Here is a 10,564-nt window from a genome sequence, read left to right on the forward strand (position 1 = left end):
TCTGCAACTTTGGTGTAGTTTTAATGCACTTTAACTATGTATGAATAGAAAACAGTAGAGATGTGGCACAAAAAGCCATATGGCTGGTCAGAATTAATTATCTACAGATCTAGCTCGTGACTGGGTAGGCTCCGCAGTACACCTTTTCCTTTCAACTCTTGTTATTTTATAAATTCATTTAATTTAACAATAAGAAACTGAAAGCATCACAATGTGAAGTGAGGAAAGCTTTTTAATACCGTTTGATTGTTTGCCAAAGTTCTTGCAAGTGTTCCTGTTAGGACATATTATTAAGTACTATATACAGCATATTTATATTCTTACAACATGTTTAAACTTCTCAGTTATAAATTTCTCGTATGTCTAGAATTGCCTGGGAAAGCAAACCTGCACAACCTGCCCTTGTCCTTCTTCCTTGGCAAGGTCGATGCACCTTTTGCCAGGTTGGTGGGATCTTGAAGACAAGGTCAGAACTCCACAGCAGGCTGCAAATGGGTGTGTTTACAGGGGAATGGGAGAAATTCAGAGGAAAGCAGAATGATTTATGTGAGATGAAAAGATAGAAAAGTGATAGTAAGAGATCAAAGTGTGCTGATTCAGTTGTATAATTTGGCCTCAAGACTAATAAAACACAGGTTACAGTTCACCAGGGGGATTTTTTACTGCTAGCCTGTTGTCCTCCCAACCGGAGAGGAGGGAAGGGGGATGGGAAAGGAAGGAATTCTCTGATCTACCTTGTTTTCATTTCTACCAAGCTAAAGCAGAGCTCAAATGGGGAGTATTGGAGCATAGCTGTGTGACATGCTCCTTTCCCTGCCTGTCTTTAATTCTTCTTTTTCCTCCTCTTTTGGCAGAGGTTGTAGTAAACTCTATTAAATATTAATGTTTATCACACAATGAATTTTGGATTTTTTCATCAAAAATAAGGCAAGTTCCTCAAGATGCTTTTCGTGGTGAAAAATGACAAAAAGTGTAAACGGGAATACTTATATGATCCTTTATGTTTTAGTGCTAGAAGCATGTGAACAGTGAAATTGCAAAAGTTCAGAAATGCCAATAGGAATGCACTTCATTGTTTCTTCCTCAACAAGTTCCTACATGCACCTATTACCACAGAAGGGAGATTTCCTCCTTGTGTCCTTGCCCAGGACTAAAAAAAAAGCGAGCAAAAAACCTCCCTACATTAAGTTCAGGACAAAAGGAAATAAATTGTCCGTAGGGAGGCTGGTGCATAGTTCCTTAAATTCCTGTTCCCACTGAAGTCTCTGGGAACTTTTTGATGATTTAAAGCATGGCAAGGATTTCTCCACTGATGATGAAAACTTGGCCTCCTAATTCTTTGGAAAGTTAGTTTTATTCTTTGCTTTCTCTCATCAAGTGGTTTCTAGACCAACTTTGTGCTGCAGCACCATCCAACATTTACTTATGGTGTGGACCCACAGGGCCTGATGGTGTATTGTCCTGTAGCTATTTTCAGCAGTTGCAAATGGTTGGGGAATATTGCCTTAAGAGAGTGAAGGTGTGCTACAGGCATTGACCCTCCATGAACTGTTTACTACAAGCCAAAGCAACAGGGAATTCAGCAGTGTTGCTCTCATAAGGAGCTCTTCTTCCCTTGCCAAGATATTGGCTGTCCTCTTGGAGCATCACTACATTGCAGATCCACCCTATGTCATTGTTCAAACACCACACGTAAATAATAGATGTTTTTGTTCATTGGCCCAAATCTGAAAAGCTAGAGGGGAGTGCGAGAAGAGTCTGAGTCAAGCAGAAAAGAAACTATTCAAATTTTAAGCTAAATTCAGAACCTTTGATTTAATTTGTGGGATCTTCACCACCTTTTTCCCTGTCAGCTGGATTGTTTTAAAGCAAAAAATGTTATTTCAAAAGGAAAAGTAAAAATTTCCTTTAAAAAATATTAAAATAAACATTTCACCTCTTCCAAACAAGCCCTTCAATTTTAAAACGTCAAAATGGAAATGTCACTAGTCACTATATAAATGTTTTCCTATTACTTTTTAGTGTCTCTCCCATCAGATAGGTAAAGCCTGAATTATTTTTTTCCATTGAATTCCCTGGGAGTTGTGGGGAGACAGAAACATATTCATCACGTATACTTGGCCCAGCTATAAAACTAAATAATCACTGAAGCATCTTCTGCTTGGGTATTGAAAAGCATGAGATCTATTATTTGCATTTCAACCTCTGTATATCATAGGCTGGTGCTGCTTGCATATAATTCAACCTTCTCTTGCTCAGAGCGGAAAACCTTGACAGAAGTTTGGGTGACTAACTTGCTGCTTCCTTCCATTCTCACTGCATTCTTTCCCACAGTGTGAATGCTTATTTTGGTGTAATTTGGGATTTGGAGTAGTTTGGTTTGGAAGGGACTTTTAAAAGTCATCTAGTTCCAATGCCCCCTGCAACAAGCAGGGACGTCTTCAACTGGATCAGGTTGCTCAGAGCCCCGTCCAACCTGACCTGGAATGTTCCCAGGGATGGGGCATCGACCACCTCTCTGGGCAACCTGGGCCAGGGTTTCACCACCCTCATCGTAAAAAATTTCTTCCTTGTATCTAGTCTGAATCTACCCTCTTTTAGTGTAAAACCATTACCCCTTGTCCTGCTAAGAAGTCTGTTCCCATCTTTCTTATAAGCCCTCTTTAAGTACTGGAAGGCTGCTGTAAGGTCTCCCCGGAGCCTTCTCTTCTCCAGGCTGAACAACCCCAACTCTCTCAGCCTGTCCTCATAGGAGAGGTGCTCCAGCCCTCTGATCATTTTTATGGGCCCGCTCCAACAGGTCTGTGTCTTTCCTGTGCTGAGGACCCCAGATCTGGACGGGGGGGTCTCACCAGAGCGGAGCAGAGGGGCAGAATCCCCTCCCTCGACCTGCTGGTCACCTTTCTTTGATGCAGCCCAGGATACGGTTGGCTTTCTGGGCTGTGAGCGCATGTTGCCAGCTCATGTCCAGCTTTTCATCCACCTCCAACCTCTTGGCAGGGCTGCTCTCAATCCCTTCACCCCCCAGCCTGTGTTGATATCAGGGCTTGCCCCAACTCAGGTGCAGGACCTTGGCCCTGTTGAACCTTATGAAGTTCACACGGACCCACTTCTCAAGCTTCTCCAGGTCCCTCTGGACGGCATCCCATCCCTCACGCGTCAGCCGCACCTCTCAGCTTGATGTCATCTTTAAAACTTGCTGAGGGTGCACACATCTATGTAATAGATGAAGATATTAAATGGTACTGGCCCAGTACAGAGCCCTGAGGGACACCACTTGCCACTGATCTCCATCTGTACGTTGAGCCGTTGACCACTACCCTCTATTTAGGATATTAGTCTTATAAAGGCTGGAAACTATGGTCTTTTGAAAAAGCTCTATTTACATGAGATGGGCCCATTAATGTATCTTTATGCCTATTGATTTGCATCCTTCCTGGGTAATCTGTAAAAATAGCTGCTTTCTTCCCACCAGAAATTCCTGTTCTGTGAGGTGTATTATTCTCCAATCTCCTTTATCCAAAATACTAATACTAATACCCTTATCCAAAAATCCTAATTTAATTTCTAGGTATCTTACTTCCTGCAATAATGGAAAGCCCCTCAAGTATCTTACCACGCCTGCTACTGTTTACTGTATCAGTTCCACATGCTATTATGATTTCCTGTAACAGGAGATGAATAGATGAGTTCTGCAGTGAAATCAGGGGAAAAAAAAAAAAAGAAAAAGCCTGACCAGTGCTTTTAAAGAGAGTAATCTCAACGGAAAATGTTAAATTGGTTCCACAGTACAAGTGTTAGATGTAAAATCTTGCTCTAGCACAGGCTCCTGACTTTCTCTTTGGTTTTCTGGCCTGAGACGGATGTTGTTTCTGCCACCTGTTTGAAGACAATTGGGCAACTGGGACCATGGAATGATGTCCAGTTGCCTTTTTTAGACTATGAATAGGGCTTTTGAATTTGGCTGTGCTGAGCAGTTTGGGGCTGAATCACTCTGTAGACTTGCCAGAGAAAGCGTTTAGCCTATGGACATGAGCCAAAGCCCACTGAATCTCACAGCAAGGCTCTTCTTGGCTTCGGTGGGCTCTGGCTCACGCGCTATATGAATGACAATTTCTTCTCTGGAATTATCAAAAATTCCTCTTTTTTAGTTTCTGTTTTTCTTTTCCCAAAGGGTGTCATCTGTATTTTTCAGTTTGAACCATCGCCGCCTGGCTCTGCTCTTCCCTTCCCCGCATGGGATGTTAGGGCTGATGGTAATGTGGATGCTCCGTCATGAAAAAGTCAGGGGCAAGGAGCCATCTCAGAGCTCAGCTGCCTGAACTGCTCTGTACCCACTGTCCACTTTTACTTGCTTTTCATTTCTGAATGTGTGCTATTTTGAAATGCCTCAAATACCGTTGGATTTCAAGCTATTTTGGACATGAGCGTGTCATTTCCCTTCCCTCTGCTGCAATCACAGTTGGATCCTGCAGGCATTTCCCATAACAGGCCTCAGTTATCAACGGCAGGAGTTTTAGTGTATTTCCCTTCGCAAAGACTTTTGTTGCCAGATGGGAGTTGTTAGTTGTTTATATCAGGCTATGAGTAATGCCCTTTTGCTAGCACTGTACACAATGTTTTTTCTTCTGACATTTATTCCTTCTGTTGTTATACAATGTTAGCTTTGCAAGTTATAAAGAACAACCTTTTTCCCTCAGGTGTCCTTTTGTGTGCTTTTTGCTCATTTTTTGAGATTCTTTCTCTTCCAATTTCAAAGGTGAAAAGAATATATAAAAATAGAAAAATGAACAACAAGCTTAGAGACCTTTCCCAGTCTGCTACTCAGTGCTGTGAATTGATGCTAAACATAAATTTGTGGGTCCACTTTCAGGTTTCTCAAATTCCATTTCTTTTTGAGTCTCCTTTACATCTGTTATAGGACCCTGCTTTCATGCTGTTTTCCTTGGCTCTGTGGGGCACAACCTAAATTTTACCAGCTCCCAGCACTTCCATTAAATGGTGCGACGAGCCCTTTCTCTGCAGACCTCACTCCATCATAATTCGTTCAGTAAGACCTTATCCTGCAGGCCATCGAGCATGTTCTGTGAGAAGAGCCCTCAACCCATGCTGATTCTTAGTATTGACTCTCAGTATTTGGTCCATCAGCCTGAAGTCGTATCTTGATAATGAAAACTGTCCGTGATAACTTTAGCACCTCTCTCATGCTCTTTCATTTCACAGATAGATGAAATTTTTTATCCTTCCATCTGCTTGCTTCCCAACTTTTTTCTGCCTTTTTATTCCAACAAAGTTGGCTTTAGCGTGACTGTATAGACTGTCTGTAAGGCACTATACATTGCTGTAATGGTGTCAAAACTGCGTAGACACCTTCAGAGCCAAATTATCATACTTGTGCTACAGTTCTGCATAGAAGACAGAGAGCTATGCCAATCCCAAGCCCTCCAGAAGGCTTTGGACAGCCCATGCCTACCACACTATTTCCCTGTGTTGCTTCTTGCACATAGATGTATAAAAATCCGCTCCAAAAGCCCACTGTCAGGAAATCTCCCAATTTTACACAGTTCCTCAGGGACCTATGGATCAGGCTCCCTGTAGACCTGCCAAGAAGATGTGTCTCTTTGACCTTCCACGCTGGCTAAACAGTTTCACCTTTTTTAAGTTTATGAACCTGTACACCTTTCCGACCAGAAGCACATACCCCGTTGCAGTGAACTAGAACCTCCCCAGCTTGCTCTTGCTCTCTTCAGTTATCTTTCACATACCTCTTAGAAATAGTCTTTAACAACCGTAAAAGCCCTTAACCGTAAATATATGGGTAACATCTGCACTGTGCAGTCTATAATGATAGTTATTTTAGGAGAAACTTGGCAGAACTTCTGATCGGATCCTAATTATATGTTTGCCCTTTTGCCTTTAGCCACCACTTTGGAGTCTCCCCCTACTTAGGACTGTGGAAGGGTTTGTGAGAACATACAAAGAAATAGGTGACTGTTGTTAAGACTCTGCTTTCTCTCCAGCACGAACTCAGCCATGGAGAAAAAGAAAGGCAAAAATACGCCCTCAGGTATGCTTTCCTTGATGCATATAAATTCAGGTCCCTTGAAAATATTTATCTGTAAATAAACAGCTTGGTTTAGTCTTGTTTCTCAAGGTTATCTGGTTGCAGGGTATAGCTTGCACTTGGTAATAAGTGAAAAACAAGTTTGATCACTGGAATTCTGTTATTTTCATCTGCAATATTATGCAAGATCAAGGTAACAAATTTTGTTGCCAGCTGGAGCTGCAGGGTAACAGGCTGCTGCTGGTTTTCCCTGTAGACAACAGTAAAGAACACATTTTATGTCAAGTAATTGCACTAACAGGTGCCGTTGAGCAACTGTGTTTTGGTTGCGACACTGTTGTGGCTCAGTGCTTACCACAAATGTTTATATATAAAAAAAATTCAGTTCTGCTTTTAAATTCCTATTCAACTGACAAGAAAGAATAGGGTAAACAAGGGTGAAGCAATAACTACAGTTTAAAAGCTAGAAAGCCTCCTTCCCACTTCTGGTGGGTGAATACCACCGTCCTATCTCGAGTCTTTCCTTGGATGTTTATCACAGCAACCGTAAGCCGGCATCCAGTGCTGACAACATTAAGACCTGTAAGAACTGGGTGAGATGCTTGCAGTGAGATAGATACATGCTGAAGTGATTAGGTCACGTATTTAGGGAATAATGTCATTTCATGCCCCGAACGCTGGGCGCTGACTGCTGCGCGTGCAGTGGGCGCTCTTCCTCCCTGCCTTCCTCCCGTGCTCAACCCCAGGGCTCGGCTGCCTCCGCGGGAAGGGCAGTCGGCATGGGATGCAGCAAAGGGAGTGCTGGAAACACGGCACTTGGGAGTCCGGAGCATTTAGGGAGTAAAGAAATGGTGGTAAGCTTGGAGAAGGTTCCTCCTGGTCTTGTGAACCTGTGTAAGGTAACCTGCTAAAACCGTCACCTCGTTGGTGCCAGGCTCATGACAGTGTTTAGTTTGGGCTCTTCAAAACTGGGGACAGCTGGGGAGAAGGGCACTCCAAATAAGTGTATGAGCTGAAATACAAGAAAAGCTTGCAAGACATTTGGATAAAACTGGGGCCGTGGAGTGATTAATGGAATGAAAATGAGCTGAAAACCTCGTGTGAGCTGCCCCAAGGGTGTGTTTACAGTGTTGTAGGTATGTACAGTGATGCAATGGGACTGATATAAGATCTCCTAAAGATGGATTCTCCAAATCAAAACTTAACCATCTGAAAACGGGACCAGTGTCTTCAGCTATCTCCTTAGTGTCCCCATAAAATCAATGCACACCTTATACTGTCTAACCTAGATGTCTATTCCAAAATTCAATGTATCTCTTTTTGGAAGCCAAACATGTATGCCTGTATCCTGCCAAATGCATCCAACCCAAAAGACATCAGCTCCTCCTAACAAACACACTGAGACCAGTCTGGAGACAGCGCAGGAATCCAACAGTGTCTTGCTTGCTTTGTCTAGCACCTCCACCTCTCCATCTTCCTACATCTTGTGCCTACAGTCTCCACGCCTTGTTGGTCTGCCTTAGCTTCTTCCTCAAAGCTTCTTTCTTGCTTTTATCATGGGTAGATGACTTCTGCAAGGACTGCAATATTTGACAAGGCCTCCTTCCCATGGTTTCCTCAGCATCCATCTTCTCTGTCTTTTCCTTCTTAGAGGACACTGTGTTTGCTCACTTGTGGGGTTTCCTCCCTATCCTCCAATTGCTCCCTTTTCTCCATGCATACCCACCAGCCTTATTTTGCTGAGCTTTTCAATCTTACTGATTTCTTTTCACTCTAAAGCCAACGACTCTCAATCCAATTACCGTATCTTAATTTACTGTTCATCATTGCTACACTAAATGTACACATGCATGTTCTGAGCCACAGCCGAGGCAAGTGTACATACTGTTTCCTAAACTTCAGTGAATATGAGTTAAGATAATTCACATTACTTCACACATTCTAGGGTTAAAGAGTGCTCACAGTAATGAACCCTCACTTCGACTATATTTTGGCACCCTTAGACTTCCCTGTTCTCATTCCCTCCACCTTTAATTCCTTCTCTCTGTGACTAGTAATTTTCTTTTCTTTTGGACTGGTGTAATACCCATAGTGCTATGCAGGTATCTTTCTGAATGGGTTATTTTAGCTCAGTTTTGAAGATGGAGCTAAATTAATCCATGACTTTTCCATGTTATGCTGTCACACTTTGGACCACCAGAAGAGCGGATGACTATTCTGTCTGAAACAAACATTAGAGTAATCTCACAGAGGCTTCCAGGGGGATTCATCCTGGCTCCATCACAGGGTGCTGTGAAGCTTCTCCATGTCCTTCACTGTAAAATCCCACTCCCAGCCCCTTTGCTTCCATGCTTGTGAGAATGAAAAACTTTTTCATGCTATGGAGCGATGCTTTCAGTTTGGGCGCTCTTTTTAATTTGTTTTCTCAAGGAAATATACTCCCGCACTTTTACTAACAGCTGTTTATATGCATGGCTGTGGAGGAGTCCCCTTGCTCTTGTCTGCTCAGTGTCTTTGTTGCCCTTAGAGCACTCTTGTGTGATGTTATAGACAGATTACCATTGCTTGGTACTCTTCAGAACACAGTGTTTTACAGTGTCTTCGTAAAATCCCTTTCTTACACAATGCCCATGCTACAGGCATCAATAGCATTCACATTTTTATCTCTTCATCTTCCTTTTTTTTTTGTAAACAGCTCAATGAAACCACCAAAGTTGGCACGTGTTTCAACTGAATAGCCACAGTATTGCAGTGCTGTGCAACACTTTCCCCATCCTCTCCCCGTACCCCAGATGCCACGGTCCCTTACACTGACACATCCAAAATGTGGTTGGATGCTCCTGGCAGAGACTGAGATGGGAAACAGTTGAGAACAACTTTCTACCAGGACAAAATGGCTGTATCCAACAGGTACTGAGGGCATTACTTACCTGCTCATGTCAGCGTTTCTGGTAGGGGACGTCATGGTTGAGCAGTGAACTACAGTGCCCTTAAAAGGGCTTTCCTCGTTTGGGGATCTCCAAAAGATTTTGGGCAACTTCAGGCTAAGAAGACCTCTGCTGTATGACATAGTTTGACTCGGTCATTTTTGGGCACTTGATTGGTCTTAATAAGATTTTTATTTCTGCATGTAATAAGGCTAATGTGGACACAACACGGTAGTACATCTTTTTCTAGTTCTTACAACTGCTGCTTGCTTTCAGTTTTGCAGGGGCAATCTAATGCTTCAGACTGGGCTGTTCTGTTGAACTTCTAAAAATTGCCCTCTCCTGCTGCCAGCCAGCAGGCTCTTGGGACCTGCTTTTGGGTGCCATTCCTGGGGCTGCAAAGTTGCCCTGGGCACAGCGGTGAGGACATCCCAGCTCACGGCATGAGCAGCACCCCTCCTCAAACTGCAAACCAGGCAAGTTCACTAGAAGTAAAAAAAATCTGTATTTACAGAAAAGCTTGCAAGACATTTGGATAAAACTGGGGCCGTGGAGCGATTAATGGAATGAGATGAGGAGAAAGTGTATAAATTTGATCATTTAACACCAAATTTCATGTAAAGGTCCTGAGGGATTATCTGAATGCGAAGCTCAAGCTTAAACTTGTGAGTTGTGAGACTATATGAAATTAAAACCAAAAAAAAAAAAAAAAAAAAAAAGAGATGGTACACTTGGGATAGAGTAAGTTGTTTCAGTCCCTTATTGCATTTCCCCATACCGAGAGGGCTTGCTCGCTGCGGCAGTGGCGCGGCAGCTGCCATCTCACTGCAGAGCACCACAGAAGGTGACGAGAAGAGACAAACTCTGATCTTCTTTTGAGGAGTTTCTGGGCTTTCTTCTTTCTGCCATTCACATGGCACGGGAGATAAAACAGCCTGATGGAAAGGGAGCATTTTTATCTATCATTCTGTTAAGCAAAATACCCACGGATTATAAGTCATCTGTTTTATTGAAAACACAGGTGAAGGACAAGAGGTGATTTACTTTGGTGAAGTCGAAGGAGAACTGTTGCTTCCTGCAGCAGGAAACCACCTCCTACAGAACGGAGGTTGCAGGATAACATCTGAGCTGGAGCTGGGACTACTGAGGGTCAGAAGGAGCATTCAAAGGGAGGGAGGGAGCAAGGCAGAGCTGTGTCTGGCACAAACGGTTGGTTTTGGGGAGGTATCAGCTCCGGGTTTCTCCAGGCGGGAGCAGGGCAGGGTGGGACATGGGTCACCTGTGGGAGAAGCTGGTGCTTCTTCAGTTATCTTTCTTCTTCAGCCGCCCAGGCAGCAGGACACCCTTGGTGATGCCAGCCTGTTACCCGCTCCTCAACCCCTGTGGAGGCAATGGCAGCTGTCACTGAGCTTGCTTCAGATCCCAAAACTGCTTCAGATGATGCCATGGACGGTCTGGCACATCCGACCCTGGCAGGAGGGCTGCTGTGTGCTCTCATAGGCCCACCGTCCCCACTAAGGCTTTCTGTCACAACTGAAAACTACCAGATGGGAAAAATGCGCTTTTCCCTTTG

Source organism: Haliaeetus albicilla, chromosome 28 (genome assembly GCF_947461875.1).
Source record: "Haliaeetus albicilla chromosome 28, bHalAlb1.1, whole genome shotgun sequence".
NCBI lineage: Eukaryota > Metazoa > Chordata > Aves > Accipitriformes > Accipitridae > Haliaeetus > Haliaeetus albicilla.